At 44.5% G+C, this 15,154-nt stretch overlaps 1 protein-coding gene across 1 annotated transcript in view; it reads left to right on the top strand.

Moving 5' to 3' along the window:
- The first annotated feature begins 6,255 nt into the window (after window positions 1-6,255).
- LOC132870324 (uncharacterized) overlaps window positions 6,256-15,154 on the top strand; it is a 75,690-nt gene continuing 66,791 nt past the window's right edge. The window contains exon 1 of the mRNA XM_060903955.1: window positions 6,256-6,309. The gene's annotated coding sequence lies outside the window, so the exon portion shown is untranslated. The remainder of the gene's footprint in view (window positions 6,310-15,154) is intronic.

Raw genomic sequence — 15,154 nt, 5'->3', positions numbered from 1 at the left:
AGGATCTAAGGGAAGGAAGACGAGTGGTGAGTTTTCTTCGACTTTCTGTATTTCTCTCTCACATTTATTTTTTCATAAGCCTAAAGACACAAGAAAACCCAGATCATAGTTTTATATCAGTTTACATCACCCCAAAGCACAGCTGCATTCATGTAGCTGTTTGTATTTATATCAAGCGCCTGCAGAAGTGGTGTGATTATATATCATTATGATAATACACTGTAATAAAGATAGTTACTATGTTATAGAATAATGTATAACACTATAGTGTTATGGATGTACTGTTAAATATTGTTATGCCTTCAGTATATATTGTGAAATATTACCTTCAAATGTGCAGTTTAAAGGGGATGTTTCATGCACTGTTCAATTATTTTATATTATTTCTTTAGATGCTGTTGTAAAGTTTGCGAGTTTTTTTTTTTTACTGAAAAAAACCCACCTCGGTTCTTTTTTCTCATGCAGTTTTAGCATGGTATGAAAGCCCTTTAGGATAAGACAGGCTGATTTTGCGGTTGTACCTTTCAATTTAAACAGCATCGCTCTGATTGGCTAACATCTTACTGTTTTAAATGAGAAATGTTTTGCTAAAGTCTTCATAACATTATGACCACTGACAGGTAAAGAAGTGAATAACATTGATTATCTCATTACAGTGACACCTGTCAAGGGGTGGGATATATTAGGCAGCAAGAGAACAGTCAGTTCTTGAAGTTGATGTGTTGGAAGCAGGAAAAATGGGCAAGCGTAAGGATCTGGGTGACCTCGACAAGGGCCAAATTGTGATGGCGAGGTGACTGGGTCTGAGCATCTCCAAAATGGCACATCTTGTGGGGTGTTCCTGGTATACACTGGTTAGTACCTACCAAAAGTGGTCCAAGGAAGGGCAACCGGTGAACCTGATGATAAGAGTCATGGGTTTCGAAGGCTCATTGATTCGCATGGGGCATGAAAGCGAGCCCATATGGTCCAATCCCACAGAAGAGCACAAACTGCTGAAAAAGTTAATGCTGGTTCAAACAGAAAGGTGTCAGCATTAAAGTGTATGTAATGCCTTATTGTAATGCTTTAAAATAAATATATATATCATTAGTCTCCCATCTCATTATCTCTAGCCGCTTTATCCTTCTACAGGGTCGCAGGCAAGCTGGAGCCTATCCCAGCTGACTACGGGCGAAAAGGCGGGGTACACCCTGGACAAGTCGCCAGGTCATCACAGGGCTGACACATAGACACAGACAACCATCCACACTCACACCTACGGTCAATTTAGAGTCACCAGTTAACCTAACCTGCATGTCTTTGGACTGTGGGAGAAACCGGAGCACCCGGAGGAAACCCACGCGGACACGGGGAGAACATGCAAACTCCGCACAGAAAGGCCCTTGCCGGCCCCGGGGCTCGAACCCAGGACCTTCTTGCTGTGAGGCGACAGTGCTAACCACTACACCACCGCGCCGCCATATATCATTAGTAATGACCAAAATTAATTAATAAAGTGGGGGAAAATAATATTAATTATTTGTTATTTTATTATCAAGCACAAAACTATCAATAAATCATGGCTTCCAGATCCCAGAAAAAGGCAGCCTTGCCTCAGGGCTAATCTCACATGACGTCACACGTGGAACCCCGGTCCGGTTATCTGGGTCATTTCGGTTCATCTGACGCTGTGCTTGTTTACTCACTGAAATTGGATATTGTTGTTGGAATCTTACAAAAATAATGATTGGAAAGTGCCGTGTTGTGTTTGGATGTTCAAATCCATATACAGCAGGACATTCAGTTCACGAATTTCCAAAAAATGACACGAATCTAAAGCGACAGTGGGTGAGGTTTGTGCAAACGAAGCGGGCAGATTTCGTGTCGCCTACTAATAATAAATCTGATTTATCAAGTGTTCATCACCACCAGAACGACCACATGGGAATTACTGGAGCAAAAAAGAAGCCCATTGATTTAATAAATGACATTTCAGCTGACATTTGGACAGTTCATCGATTCCCCTATTATCACACTCACACACACACACACAGTGCACCAGACGCAGGATTACGAGCAACATTTACATGCTCACGACATCCAATCTTATCATATCTGATGCACTTTAACAGGAAGAAAAATGCGCATGCGCAATCATCATTAATTATTAACAGAAATGTGTTAAATGCTCTCAGACTGAAATATTGCAAGACTCGATTTGTTTTTAGTTTTGTTCATGAAAACGTGATGAAAGGTAACCACCACGTTCTGCACATCTCTCTCTATCTATCTATCGCTCCATCTCGAGCATGCTACAGAGGAAGACTGTCATGAACTGAGTGAACTGGCATCTGTTTCTCATCTTAGGGCTCGAAAAGATAACCATTTACTCCAGAATATCCTTGATAATCATCTGCCCCTTCATCCGACATATAAGAATCCCAATCACTGTCAGAATTCTCTCCAAAAATCGAGACTAGTCTAACCACTGCTGTGCACGTGAACGAAATTGATACCTGGATCTTTGTTACATGTGTGACATCACACACCCCTTTAGGATCTTTTGGTTCAATCTCAGCAGATTCTGTGAAAATCAGCTGATCTTATTGAGTTTCAAGTTTATTTGTATAGCGCTTTTAACAATAAACACTGTCGCAAAGCAGCTTTACAGAATTTTAATGACTTTAAACATGAGCTAATTTTATCCCTAATCTATCCCCAATGAGCAAGCCTGTGGCGACGGTGGCAAGGAAAAACTCCCTCAGACGACATGAGGAAGAAACCTCGAGAGGAACCAGACTCAAAAGGGAACCCATCCTCATTTGGGCAACAACAGACAACATGACTATAGCATTAACAGTTTTAACATGAAGTCAGTTTCGTTGATGTTATAAACTTTTCATTGATGGAAACGAGTGCAAAACTGTTCATGACAACTGCAGTCCTAAAGTTAGCAAGTCAACTGTAGTCCTCAGCCATAAAAGCATTACTGTAAGTGTCCAGAGCATCTTCCAAGTGCGACTTTCAACTGTCCATATGGGGCCGTCCTCCACAGGAGCGATGTGATGAGAGTCCAGCCAGATGTAGGGAATCAGGATGGATCAGGCAGGTCTGAGGAACAGAAGAGGTCAGCATCTTGGTCTCAGGATTGACATGTAACTCAGAGGGACAGACAGAATTTCCATTAATTTATGGACTTTTAGGCCGAATCCCATTTCACCCCTTGGACCAACCCCTTGGCCCTTCCCCTCCATTTTGCGCGTTCATGTGAAGGGGTAGGGGTATCCCAATCCCAGTTAATGCGGAGGGGTAGGGGAAGGGGTAGGGCTTCTGTACCCCTCCAAACGGAGATTTTCCTGGAGCTGACTCCGAACGAAGGGGTTTGAGTGATTTCCCACAATGCCATGCGGATTTCAGCGAGATTTTATGCGGATTTCAGAAAGATGGCGGTTCCCGCGGCGAAAGATTGTCATAAATGTATTTTCTCCATTATTTACGTGTTTTAAGTTGTTATCCAGAGGAAACACGCCGCTTGATTCGCTTTCGAGCTGAGAATGAGCAGCGATTTCTGAAATCCAAGCTGCTGCTAAAAAGCTTTGGGAGTGAGTATTGTTTTCGGTTGCTTGACTGCGTACGTTTTGTTCTGTTATTCTCGCTTTTATTGTTTACATGAGTGTTCTGACACCTCATTCTGTCGGATGTGGTGCACGAAGCGCCAAAGATATCCCATTCAGTGGTGTTAGTTAACAAATCACACCCTGCCAGCAGAGATTTCTGGTTCTGGCTCTGACTGTAGCGGCTGGTCGCAGCCAATGACGCATTTGGTTGCGTTTTGCTAACGTAAACGCTGACGGAGGTACGCGATGACGTATGCGATTGTTGAAGGGCTATCCCAATACGTAGGGGTTGAATTTCAAGCCCTATCCCTTGTAGCTCAGTTTCAAGGGGAAGGGCCAAGGGGAAGGGGGAGGGGAAGGGGTAGAAATTAGAATTGGGATTGGGCCTTAGATCAGCTATGGTTTGAAAACACATGGTCAGTCAACATAATGACTGTTGCTTTGTACAAGGAAAAAAGTGTGGTTTAGGGGCATTACATACACTAAGTTTTTCAGCAGTTTGTGCGACAGTAGCTTTTCTGTGGGATTGGACCATATGGGCTAGCCTTCGTGCCCCATGTGAATGGAGGTGCTCTTAATTAAAATTAATTACTTAGCAGTCATAACTTTTGCTTGAATTCCAGGCCTCTCTTTTACTCATCTCATCTCATCATCTCTAGCTGCTTTATCCTGTTCTACAGGGTCACAGGCAAGCTGGAGCCTATCCCAGCTGACTACGGGCGAGAGGCGGGGTACACCCTGGACAAGTCTCCAGGTCATCACAGGGCTGACACTTATGGCCCTTTTCCACTACCCTTTTTCAGCTCGCTTCAGCTCGCTTCAGCTCACTTCAGCCCAACACGGCTCGCGTTTCGACTACCAAAGAACAGCACGACTCGGCTCGCTTCAGCCCTGCTTAGCCCCTAAAACTCGCACCGTTTTGGAGTGGGGCTGAAACGAGCCAAACCGAGCCGAGTGAGGCTAGGGGCGTGAGCAGACACTCCCCTGTGCACTGATTGGTGAGGAGGAGTGTCCTCACATGCCCACACACGCCCCGCGAGCACGCTGGGATCTGTAAACACCGTAAACCCGGAAGAAGGAGAATTACGAATTACGAGAATTATGAAGCCTTATGTGCCTCGCCTCATCTATACGGTCTTGCCAGTATCTGTTGGCGTTGTCGGTGACAACAAGCCACAGCACCAAGACCAGCAACACTAACGACTCCATGTCCTCCATGTTTATTGTTTACTATTTGGGTTGTGAGACTACCACTTAAAAGCTCACTGATGTCACTGTTTGCGCCGCTTAACGACATCACCTGATGTCCACCCACTTTCGCTAACTCCACCCAATGTGTCCACCAACTTCCAGCCAGCACGGTTGTAGTCGAAATGCAATTTCAATAGCCCCGCTCAGCTCGACTCAGCCCAACTCGGCACGGCACGGCTCAGCCCGACTCAGCCGCGTTTGTAGTGGAAAAGCGGCAATAGACACAGACAACCATTCACACTCACATTCACACCTACGGTCAATTTAGAGTCACCAGTTAACCTAACCTGCATGTCTTTGGACTGTGGGGGAAACCGGAGCACCCGGAGGAAACCCACACGGACACGGGGAGAACGTGCAAACTCCACACAGAAAGGCCCTCGCCGGCCACGGGGCTCGAACCCAGACCTTCTCGCTGTAAGGCGACAGTGCTAACCACTACACCACCATGCCGCCCCCTCTCTTTTACCACCCACAAAATTCACACTTGTGTCGCTGCCTGCTTGAATTTGTTGACCATTTAATTTAATTCCACATTGATAATGCATACTAAATACTGATATACAGTGTATTTACCCTCATATTACCCATTCTTGTAGCAAAAAGTACATTTTGCTTTTAATTTACTTTCGGATGTAGAGGCAAAAAAGAGTATGAAATGAGCCCTGGGTTTGTGAGCTGCAGTTAAACATGAAGCCTTCATTAAGACGATATTCATCCACCTCTGTTTTTAATGCTAATCTGGTTTCTAAGGAGACGAGTGTAGCTTGAGTCATGAATTGAGCTTAATGTCCTCTCGATGCACCTGCAGGCTTTGCTGACCTGGAAAACACACACACAGCGGGTGTCTTCCAGTTTGCTGTGACACATCATTGCCTCCATCTCTATCAAGTGTTTGCACTTTGGGAGAGGGACAGTGGTGTAAGTGTTACGTCAGAATGATGATGAATGGATTGTGAATAAAGGGAGGGAAAGCAATAAGAAAGAGGAGGGCCACCCAGGGATAAGAAGTTAAAGAAACAGCATTTGTCAGAAGCAACTTGGTAAGTTGTTTTCTTTTGCCTTAACATTATGTTTTAAAGTAGCACAACAGGTTGAAGTGCAGTTTTACAGTTTCATATACAGATACAGAACCTGTTATGTTTCCACTGTCGCCGTCGAATAGTACTGGGTGGAAATTTGAGTTTTTGTTTGGAATCCAGCTTTGAAATTTTCATTAGGAAGGAGATAGAGAAAGATAGAGAGACAGGAAGCACAGGAAAGGAACTGTTTCAGCAAAAGTTTCAGGAAGGAATGAGGAGAGAGACTGGATCTGGGAGGGAATAAGAGAGAAAGCAGGAGGGGGAAAGAGGGGAAGAAAAGAGAGGCAGGGAGAGTTAGGGTTAAGGACAGAGAGCGTGTGAGAGGAAGAGTTTGGGTGTGTTGGGAGAAGAAGCATGCTGGCTGCCTTCATGATGAGGTAACGTGATTACATTATCATGACATAGTATTGAAACAGTTTTATGTAACAGCACAGTTATACAGATACAAGTTTTATTTCACTTAAAATGATTTACACCCAAAATGTATTTTATGCTTTTTGATTATCAATGTCATTTAAAAAAAAAAAAAAAGTCTGATTACACAACTCATGTAAAAGATAATGTTTGGTTTGATATTGTTTCCTTGAACTCATTAGCTGAAATGAAAAATGCATTTAAGTCTTTAAGTACTGTATTAAACCTACCAAACCTAATTCAAGCTAACTGGTTTGATTTCAGCTTAAACATTTTAATTGTTATCGAGGGCCAAGAATCAGTCATATGCTCTGATTGTTGTTTTGGTTTGTTGGGAAGCTTTTTTTTAACCTATAACACTCCTTTCTATCATTACCGCTAACGTTTCCTCTATCTCTATGCTCTCTCTAGGTAGGTGTGTGTGTGTGTGCATGTGTTCTTGTGCATGTGTGTGCATGGAAGTTAATAACAGGCTTACCGCTAGTGTGTTTTCTGACTGATTAAGTGGTGTGCTCTTTACAAGTTTGCATGCACACGTATCCATACGCACATGCTTATTACTGCACTACTCATCAAATAATAGCTTTGATGTACAGTGCTGAGCGTAAATGAATCCACCCCCTTTGAAAAGTAACATTTTAAATAATATCTCAATGAACACAAACAATTTCCAAAATGTTGAAAAGACAAAGTTTAATATAACATATGTTTAACTTATAATGTGAAAGTAAGGTTAATAATATAACTTATGGCCCTTTTCCACTACCCTTTTTCAGCTCACTTCAGCTCGCTTCAGCTCACTTCAGCCCGACACGGCTCGCGTTTCGACTACCAAAAACCAGCACGACTCGGCTCGCTTCAGCCCTGCTTAGCCCCTAAAACTCGCACCGTTTTGGAGTAGGGCTGAAGCGAGCCAAAGCGAGCCGAGTGAGGTTGGGGGCGTGAGCAGACACTCCCCTGTGCACTGATTGGTGAGGAGGAGTGTCCTCACATGCCCACACACGCCCCGCGAGCGCGCTGGGATCTGTAAACACCGCAAACCCGGAAGGAGAAGAATTACGAATTACGAGAATTTCTGAAGCCTTATGCGCCTCGCCTCATCTATACGCTCTTGCCAGTATCTGTCCGCGTTGTCGGTGACAACAAGCCACAGCACCAAGACCAGCAACACTAACGACTCCATGTCCTCCATGTTTATTGTTTACTATTCGGGTCGTGAGACTACCGCTTAAAAGATCACTGATGTCACTGTTTGCGCTGCTTAACGACATCACCTGACGTCCACCCACTTTCGCTAACTCCATCCAATGTGTCCACCCACTTCCAGCCAGCACGGTTCAGCGTGGTTGTAGTCGAAATGCAACTCCAACAGCCCCGCTCAGCTTGACTCAGCACGGCACGGCACGGCTCAGCCCGACTCAGCCGCGTTTGTAGTGGAAAAGCGGCATTAGATTACACATTTTTGAGTTTTACTCAAAGTAGGGTGGTGCAAAAATGAGTACACCCCACAACAAAAACTTTGTATGGCCTCCATGATTTTTAATGACAGCATCAAGTCTTCTAGGCATGGAATGAACAAGTTGGCGACATTTTGCAACATCAATCTTTTTCCATTCTTCAACAACGACCTCTTTTAGTGACTGGATGCTGGATGGAGAGTAATGCTCAACTTGTCTCTTCAGAATTCCCCAAAGAAAATAATTTCTTTCCACCACAAAGGTGAAGGCTACAAGAAGATCAGCAAAGCTTTACTTATCAGTCAGAATACTGTAGCAAAAGTAGTACAAAAATTTAAGAAAGATGGAACTGCAACCATCTCACAGACACGTCCTGGTCGTCCACGGAAGTTAACACCTCGACAGGAGCGTCTTCTGATGAGAAGGGTTGAAGAAAATCGGCATGCAAGTTCACTGCAGTTATCTAAAGAAGTAGAAAGCCAAACTGGGGTGACTGTTTCCCGTGACAGAATACGGCGTACACTGCAGAGGAATGGCATGCATGGATGCCGTCCACGAAAGAAGCCTCTCCTAAAGCCCAGGCACAAAAAAGCCCACCTAGAGTTTGCCAGGGCCCATGCTGACAAAGATGAAGACTACTGGGACTCTATACTCTGGAGTGATGAGACCAAGATAAATGTTTTTGGAACTGATGGCTTCAAAACGGTATGGCGTCGCAAAGGTGAGGAATACAAAGAAAAATGCATGGTGCATACAGTGAAACATGGTGGTGGCAGTGTCCTTATGTGGGGCTGCATGAGTGCTGCTGGTGTCGGGGAGCTGCATTTCATTGATGGCATCATGAATTCAAAGATGTATTGCTCTATACTGAAAGAGAAGTTGCTACCATCAGTCTGTGCCCTTGGTCGTCATGCACTTTTCCAACATGACAATGATCCTAAACACACATCTGAAGCCACTGTTGGATTTCTGAAGAAGAACAGTGTGAAAGTGATTCAGTGGCCAAGTATGTCTCCTGATCTGAACCCAATCGAACACCTACTGTATTGTCATGGTCTACTGTATAGCCTGCCACCCTGGTTCCACTCGCACCTACCACCTGCTCGCCCAACGGTTCTGGTGGTCTTCTATGAGCAGGGATGTGCGAGACTTCGTCCGAGCCTGCCCTACCTGTAATCAGAATAAGTCCTCCAGCCGGCCTCCTGCCGGTTTGCTCCAGCCTCTGCCCGTGCCAATGCGACCCTGGTCCCACATTTCCCTGGATTTTGTTACGGGTCTGCCCCCTTCTAACGGGATGACTGTCATACTCACCATCGTGGACTGCTCTAGTAAGATGGCACACTTTGTTCCCCTCCCTAAACTACTGTTGGCCAAAGAGACCGCCCAGATCATCCTGCAGCAGGTCTTCCGCATCCATGGGCTGCCCAGGGACATCGTTTCGGACCGGGGACCGCAATTCACCTTCTCGTTCTGGAAGGAATTCTGTCACCTACTCGGGGCCACCGCCAGCCTCACCTCCGGATTCCGACCCCAGTCCAATGGCCAGTCAGAGCGGACTAACCAGGAGTTGGAGAAGGCACTTTGGTGCATGGCGTCATGCAACCCTAGGGCCTGGTGTGAGCACCTGCTGTGGGTGGAATACTCCCACAACTCCCTCACCAGCTCAGCCACTGGACTGTCCCCATTCCACTGCGTGTATGGCTACCAACCACCCCTGTTCCCCAGCCAGGAGGGAGAGGTCACCTGCCCGTCTGCCCTCACCTATGCACGCCAATGCCACCGCACCTGGTCTCAAGCCCGCGCTGCACTCCTCAAGTCAGTCACCAGCTACTCCATTGGAGCCAACTGGCAGAGGATGCCTGCGCCCACCTACCGGGTGGGCCAGAAGGTGTGGTTGTCAGCCAAGGACCTGCCCCTCCAGGTGGAGTCTCGTAAGCTGGCACCTCGGTTCATTGGACCATTCCCGATCCAGAGGATAATCAGCCAGTCTGCTGTCCGGCTCTGACTGCCCAAGTCTATGAGAGTGCACCCCACCTTCCATGTCTCAAAGATTAAGCCAGTGCACGAGAGCCCGCTGGTCCCAGCTGTACCTTCTCCTCCTCCTCCTCGTCTCATCAATGGTGGCCCGGTCTACTCCGTCCGGCGACTGCTGAAGTCACAGCGCAGGGGCAGGAGCCTCCAATACCTGGTGGATTGGGAGGGCTATGGTCCTGAGGAGAGGATGTGGGTTCCTGCTGGGAGAATCTTACACCGTACCCTCATCAGCACCTTTCATCGCCTGCATCCGGACCAGCCGGCCAACCGGAGGGGTCGACCAAAGGGCCCTGGTCGGAATGACGATGCGCCAACCGCTACTGTCCCCGAGTCCGATTCTGAACCAGGCTCCCTAACTCCAGCCTGCTGAGGGACTACTGCTGGGAGACTGCCTGAAACCCAAGTGCTGTCAGCCTATAGCCACACCTCTCTGACAACGCCTGAACCTGTCTGATCTCAGCTGCTAAGCAGGATTAGGTCTGGTCAGTACTTGGATGGGAGACCTCTGATGTCACCACCATGCTCCCACCAGCCATCCCTGCTACTGAACTTCACACACACGTTCTCCCAACTCCCTTTTCCCCTGTTATCAATAAACTGTGGTTTGAGTGCATTTGATCTCCTCTCCTGTCTGGTCCCTGACACCTATGGGGAATTCTGAAGAGACAAGTTGAGCATCACTCTCTATCTAGCATTCAGTCACTAAAAGAGGTCATTGTTGAAGAATCGAAGAAGATTGATGTTGCCAACTTGTTCATTCCATGCCTAGAAGACTTGGTGCTGTCATTAAAAATCATGGAGGCCATACAAAGTACTAGATGTAGTAGTTTTTGTTGTGGGGTGTACTCATTTTTGCACCACCCTAATTTGAGTAAAACTGAAAAATGTGTAATCTAAGTTATATTATTAACCTTACTTTCACGTTATAAGTTAAACAGATGTTATATTAAACTTTGTCTTTTCAACATTTTGGAAACTGTGTTCATTGAGATATTGTTTAAAATGTTCCTTTTCAAAGGTGGTGTACTCATTTACACTGAGCACTGTAGCTGTGTGTGTGTGTGTGTGTGTGTGTGTGTGTGTGTGTGTGTGTGGTTGGGGGGCAGAGGATGGAAGGGGGTGTCATGCTGAATAGTCATATACAACCTATATGTTGATGATATGAGACACGAGGAAAGGAAAAAATTATTATTATTTTAAGATGATAAAAATGGACATGATGAGAATGTGGCTATAAACATTTAAGTATTTACAATGGCAGGAAAACATCATACATTTACAGTGGTGCTTGAAAGTTTGTGAACCCTTTAGAATTTTCTATATTTCTGCATAAATATGACCTAAAACATCATCAGATTTTCACACAAGTCCTAAAAGTAGATAAAGAGAACCCAGTTAAACAAATGAGACAAAAATACTATACTTGGTCATTTATTTATTGAGGAAAATGATCCAATATTACATATCTGTGAGTGGCAAAAGTATGTGAACCTTTGCTTTCAGTATCTGGTGTGACCCCCTTGTGCAGCAATAACTGCAACTAAATGTTTCCAGTAACTGTTGATCAGTCCTGCACACCGGCTTGGAGGGATTTTAGCCCATTACTCCGTATAGAACATTTAGCCCATTCCTTAACAGAGAACAGTTTCAACTCTGGGATGTTGGTGGGTTACCTCACATGAACTGCTCGCTTCAGGTCCTTCCACATCATTTCGACTGGATTAAGGTCAGGACATTGACTTGGCCATTCCAAAACATTAACTTTATTCTTCTTTAACCATTCTTTGGTAGAACAACTTGTGTGCTTAGGGTCGTTGTCTTGCTGCATGACCCACCTTCTCTTGAGATTCAGTTCATGGACAGATGTCCTGATATTTTCCTTTAGAATTCACTGGTATAATTCAGAATTCATTGTTCCATCAATGATGGCAAGCTGTCCTGGCCCAGATGCAGCAAAACAGCCCCAAATCATGATACTACTACCACCATGTTTCACAGATGGGATAAGGTTCTTATGCTGGAATGCAGTGTTTTCCTTTCTCCAAACATAATGCTTCTCATTGAAACCCATCCACTGATCCATTATGTGTAGACGCTTATCCTGTCCTACAGGGTCGCAGGAAAGCTGGAGCCTATCCCAGCTGACTATGGGCGAGAGGCGGGTTACACCCTGGACAAGTCGCCAGGTCATCGCAGGGCTGACATAGAGACATAAACAACCATCCACACTCACACCTACCGTCAATTTAAAGCCACCAATTAGCCTAACCTGCATGTCTTTGGGGGAAACCGGAGCACCCGGAGGAAACCCACACAGACATGAGGAGAACATGCAAACTCCACACAGAAAGGCCCTCGCCGGCCACGGGGCTCGAACCCAAGACTTTCTTGCTGTAAGGCAACAGTGCTAACCACTACATCACCGTGCCACCCCCCTCATTGAAACCAAAAAGTTCTATTTTGGTCTCATCTGTCGACAAAACATTTTTCCAATAGCCTTCTGGCTTGTTCACATGATCTTTAGCAAACTGCAGATGAGCAGCAATGTTATTTATGGAGAGCAGTGGTTTTCTCCTTGCAACCCTGCCATGCACACCACTGTTGTTCAGTGTTCTCCTGATGGTGGACTCATGAACATTAACATTAGCCAATGTGAGAGAGGCCTTCAGTTGCTTAGAAGTTACCCTGGGGTCGTTTGTGACCTTGCCGACTATTACACACCTTGCTCTTGGAGTGATCTTTGTTGGTCGACCACTCCTGGGGAGGGTAACAATGGTCTTGAATTTCCTCTATTTGTACACAGTCTGCCTGACTGTGGATTGGTGGAGTCTAAACTCTTTAGAGATGGTTTTGTAACCTTTTCCAGCCTGATGAGCATCAACAACACTTTTTTTGAGGTCCTCAGACATCTCCTTTGTTCGTGCCATGATACACTTCCACAAACATGTGTTGTGAAGATCAGACTTTGATAGATCCCTGTTCTTTAAATAAAACAGGGTGCCCACTCACACATGATTGTCATTCCATTGATTGAAAACACCTGACTCTAATTTCACCTTCAAATTAACTGCTCGTCCTAGAGGTTCACATACTTTTGCCACTCACAGATATGTAATATTGGATCATTTTACTCAATAAATAAATGACCAAGTATATTTTTTTCTCATTTGTTTAACTGGGTTCTCTTTATCTACTTTTAGGACTTGTGTGAAAATCTGATGATGTTTTAGGTCATATTTATGCAGAAATATAGAAAATTCTAAAGGGTTCACAAACTTTCAAGCACCACTGTATGTCGAGGTCATTTCCAGTATGTTCAGTAATACTAGCTGAGCACTGAATTAGTCCTTAACCTGCAGAAACATGGAGAGTCACATGTCTTTACTGTAAACACAGGGACTTGTACATTGATTATGTTTTTGTAGCCCTGACGTTGTGTTTGAGCAACATTAACATCAAGTTCATGCTGTCTTAATAGTACCTTTAGGGTAGGTGGAAGTTGGCTTGGCTTCAGCATTTCTGTCTCTCAGCAGTGTGGTGGGAATTGTTCCTCTGTGGTTTATGGCTGAAGAGCAACTATTTCTGATTGAATGAACTTTATTGTTGTTGTCTTGTGATTGACTTCCTGCTATGACACTGAAGGAAGCCAGTGGGAGAAGGAGGATGGGGGACATTATCAGGAAAATATTTATAAACTCCTGATGGTATGCAGCAGAGATAAAGGCAATGTATATGAGGAGATTTCTGAGGACCACAGAAAAAGCATTGTTGATGCTCATCAGGCTGGAAAAGGTTAAAAAACCATCTCTAAAGAGTTTGGACTCCACAAATCCACAGTCAGACAGATTGTGTACAAATGGAGGAGCAAGGTGTGTAATAGTCAGTGAGGTCACAAAGGACCCCAGAGTACCTTCTAAGCAACTGAAGGCCTCTCTCACATTGGCTGATGTTAATGTTCATGAGTCCACCATCAGGAGAACACTGAACAACAGTGGTGTGCATGGCAGGGTTGCAAGGAGAAAGCCACTGCTCTCCAAAAATAACATTGCTGCTCATCTGCCGTTTGCTAAAGATCATGCGGACAAGCCAGAAGGCTATTGGAAAAATGCTTTGTGGATGGATGAGACCAAAATAGAACTTTTTGGTTTAAATGAGAAGTGTTATGTTTGGAGAAAGGAAAACACTGCATTCCAGCATAAAAACCTTATCCAATCTGTGAAACATGGTGGTGGTAGTATCATGGTTTGGGCCTGTTTTGCTGCATCTGGGCCAGGACGGCTTGCCATCATTGATGGAACAATGAATTCTGAATTATACCAGTGAATTCTAAAGGAAAATGTCAGGACATCTGTCCATGAACTGAATCTCAAGGTGGGTCATGCAGCAAGACAATGACCCTAAGCACACAAGTTGTTCTACAAAAGAATGGTTAAAGAAGAATAAAGTTAATGTTTTGGAATGGCCAAGTCAAAGTCCTGAACTTAATCCAATCTAAATGTTGTGGAAGGACCTGAAGCGAGCAGTTCATGTGAGGAAACCCACCAACATCCCAGAGTTCAAGCTGTTCTGTACGGAGGAACGGGCTAAAATTCCTCCAAGCCGGTGTGCAGGACTGATCAACAGTTACCGGAAATGTTTAGTTGCAGTTATTGCTGCACAAGGGGGTCACACCAGATACTGAAAGCAAAGGTTCACATACTTTTGCCACTCACAGATATGTAATATTGGATCATTTTCCTCAATAAATAAATGACCAAGTATAATATTTTTGTCTCATTTGTTTAACTGGGTTCTCTTTATCTACTTTTAGGACTTGTGTGAAAATCTGATGATGTTTTAGGTCATATTTATGCAGAAATATAGAAAATTCTAAAGGGTTCACAAACTTTCAAGCACCACTGTACACTATCATACAGAAGTACATTCATATTAAAAACTAAAAGACCAATCCATTTAATCACGTATTTATATCTTCAAGCATTTGTTCAATAACCACAATGAAATGAGGACTGTGATACATGAAGACTTGATAGTAAGATATTTAAATAATGTTGGCTGGCTTTGATTGGTATATCAGATATATTCCATTCAGCTAGCATGATACTGAATCTAATATACCGTGAAAAAAAGCCAGCCAATATTATCATTATTATTATACATACATACTCTCTTCATATTAGCATATCAGCATTCTCGGAGGCCAGTGCTAGCTTACTTGCAAGTTGGCACTGTTAGCGCGGCAATGAAGTCACCTACAGCCTAGTGTAGGGTTCATCAGCGCTGTAGTGAAGTCACCTACAGTTGGTGTCAGTGGCGG

Source organism: Neoarius graeffei, chromosome 22 (assembly GCF_027579695.1).
Source record: "Neoarius graeffei isolate fNeoGra1 chromosome 22, fNeoGra1.pri, whole genome shotgun sequence".
Lineage (NCBI taxonomy): Eukaryota > Metazoa > Chordata > Actinopteri > Siluriformes > Ariidae > Neoarius > Neoarius graeffei.
Note: the sequence above shows the minus strand (reverse complement) of the source record. Positions and strands in the feature narration are given on the sequence as shown.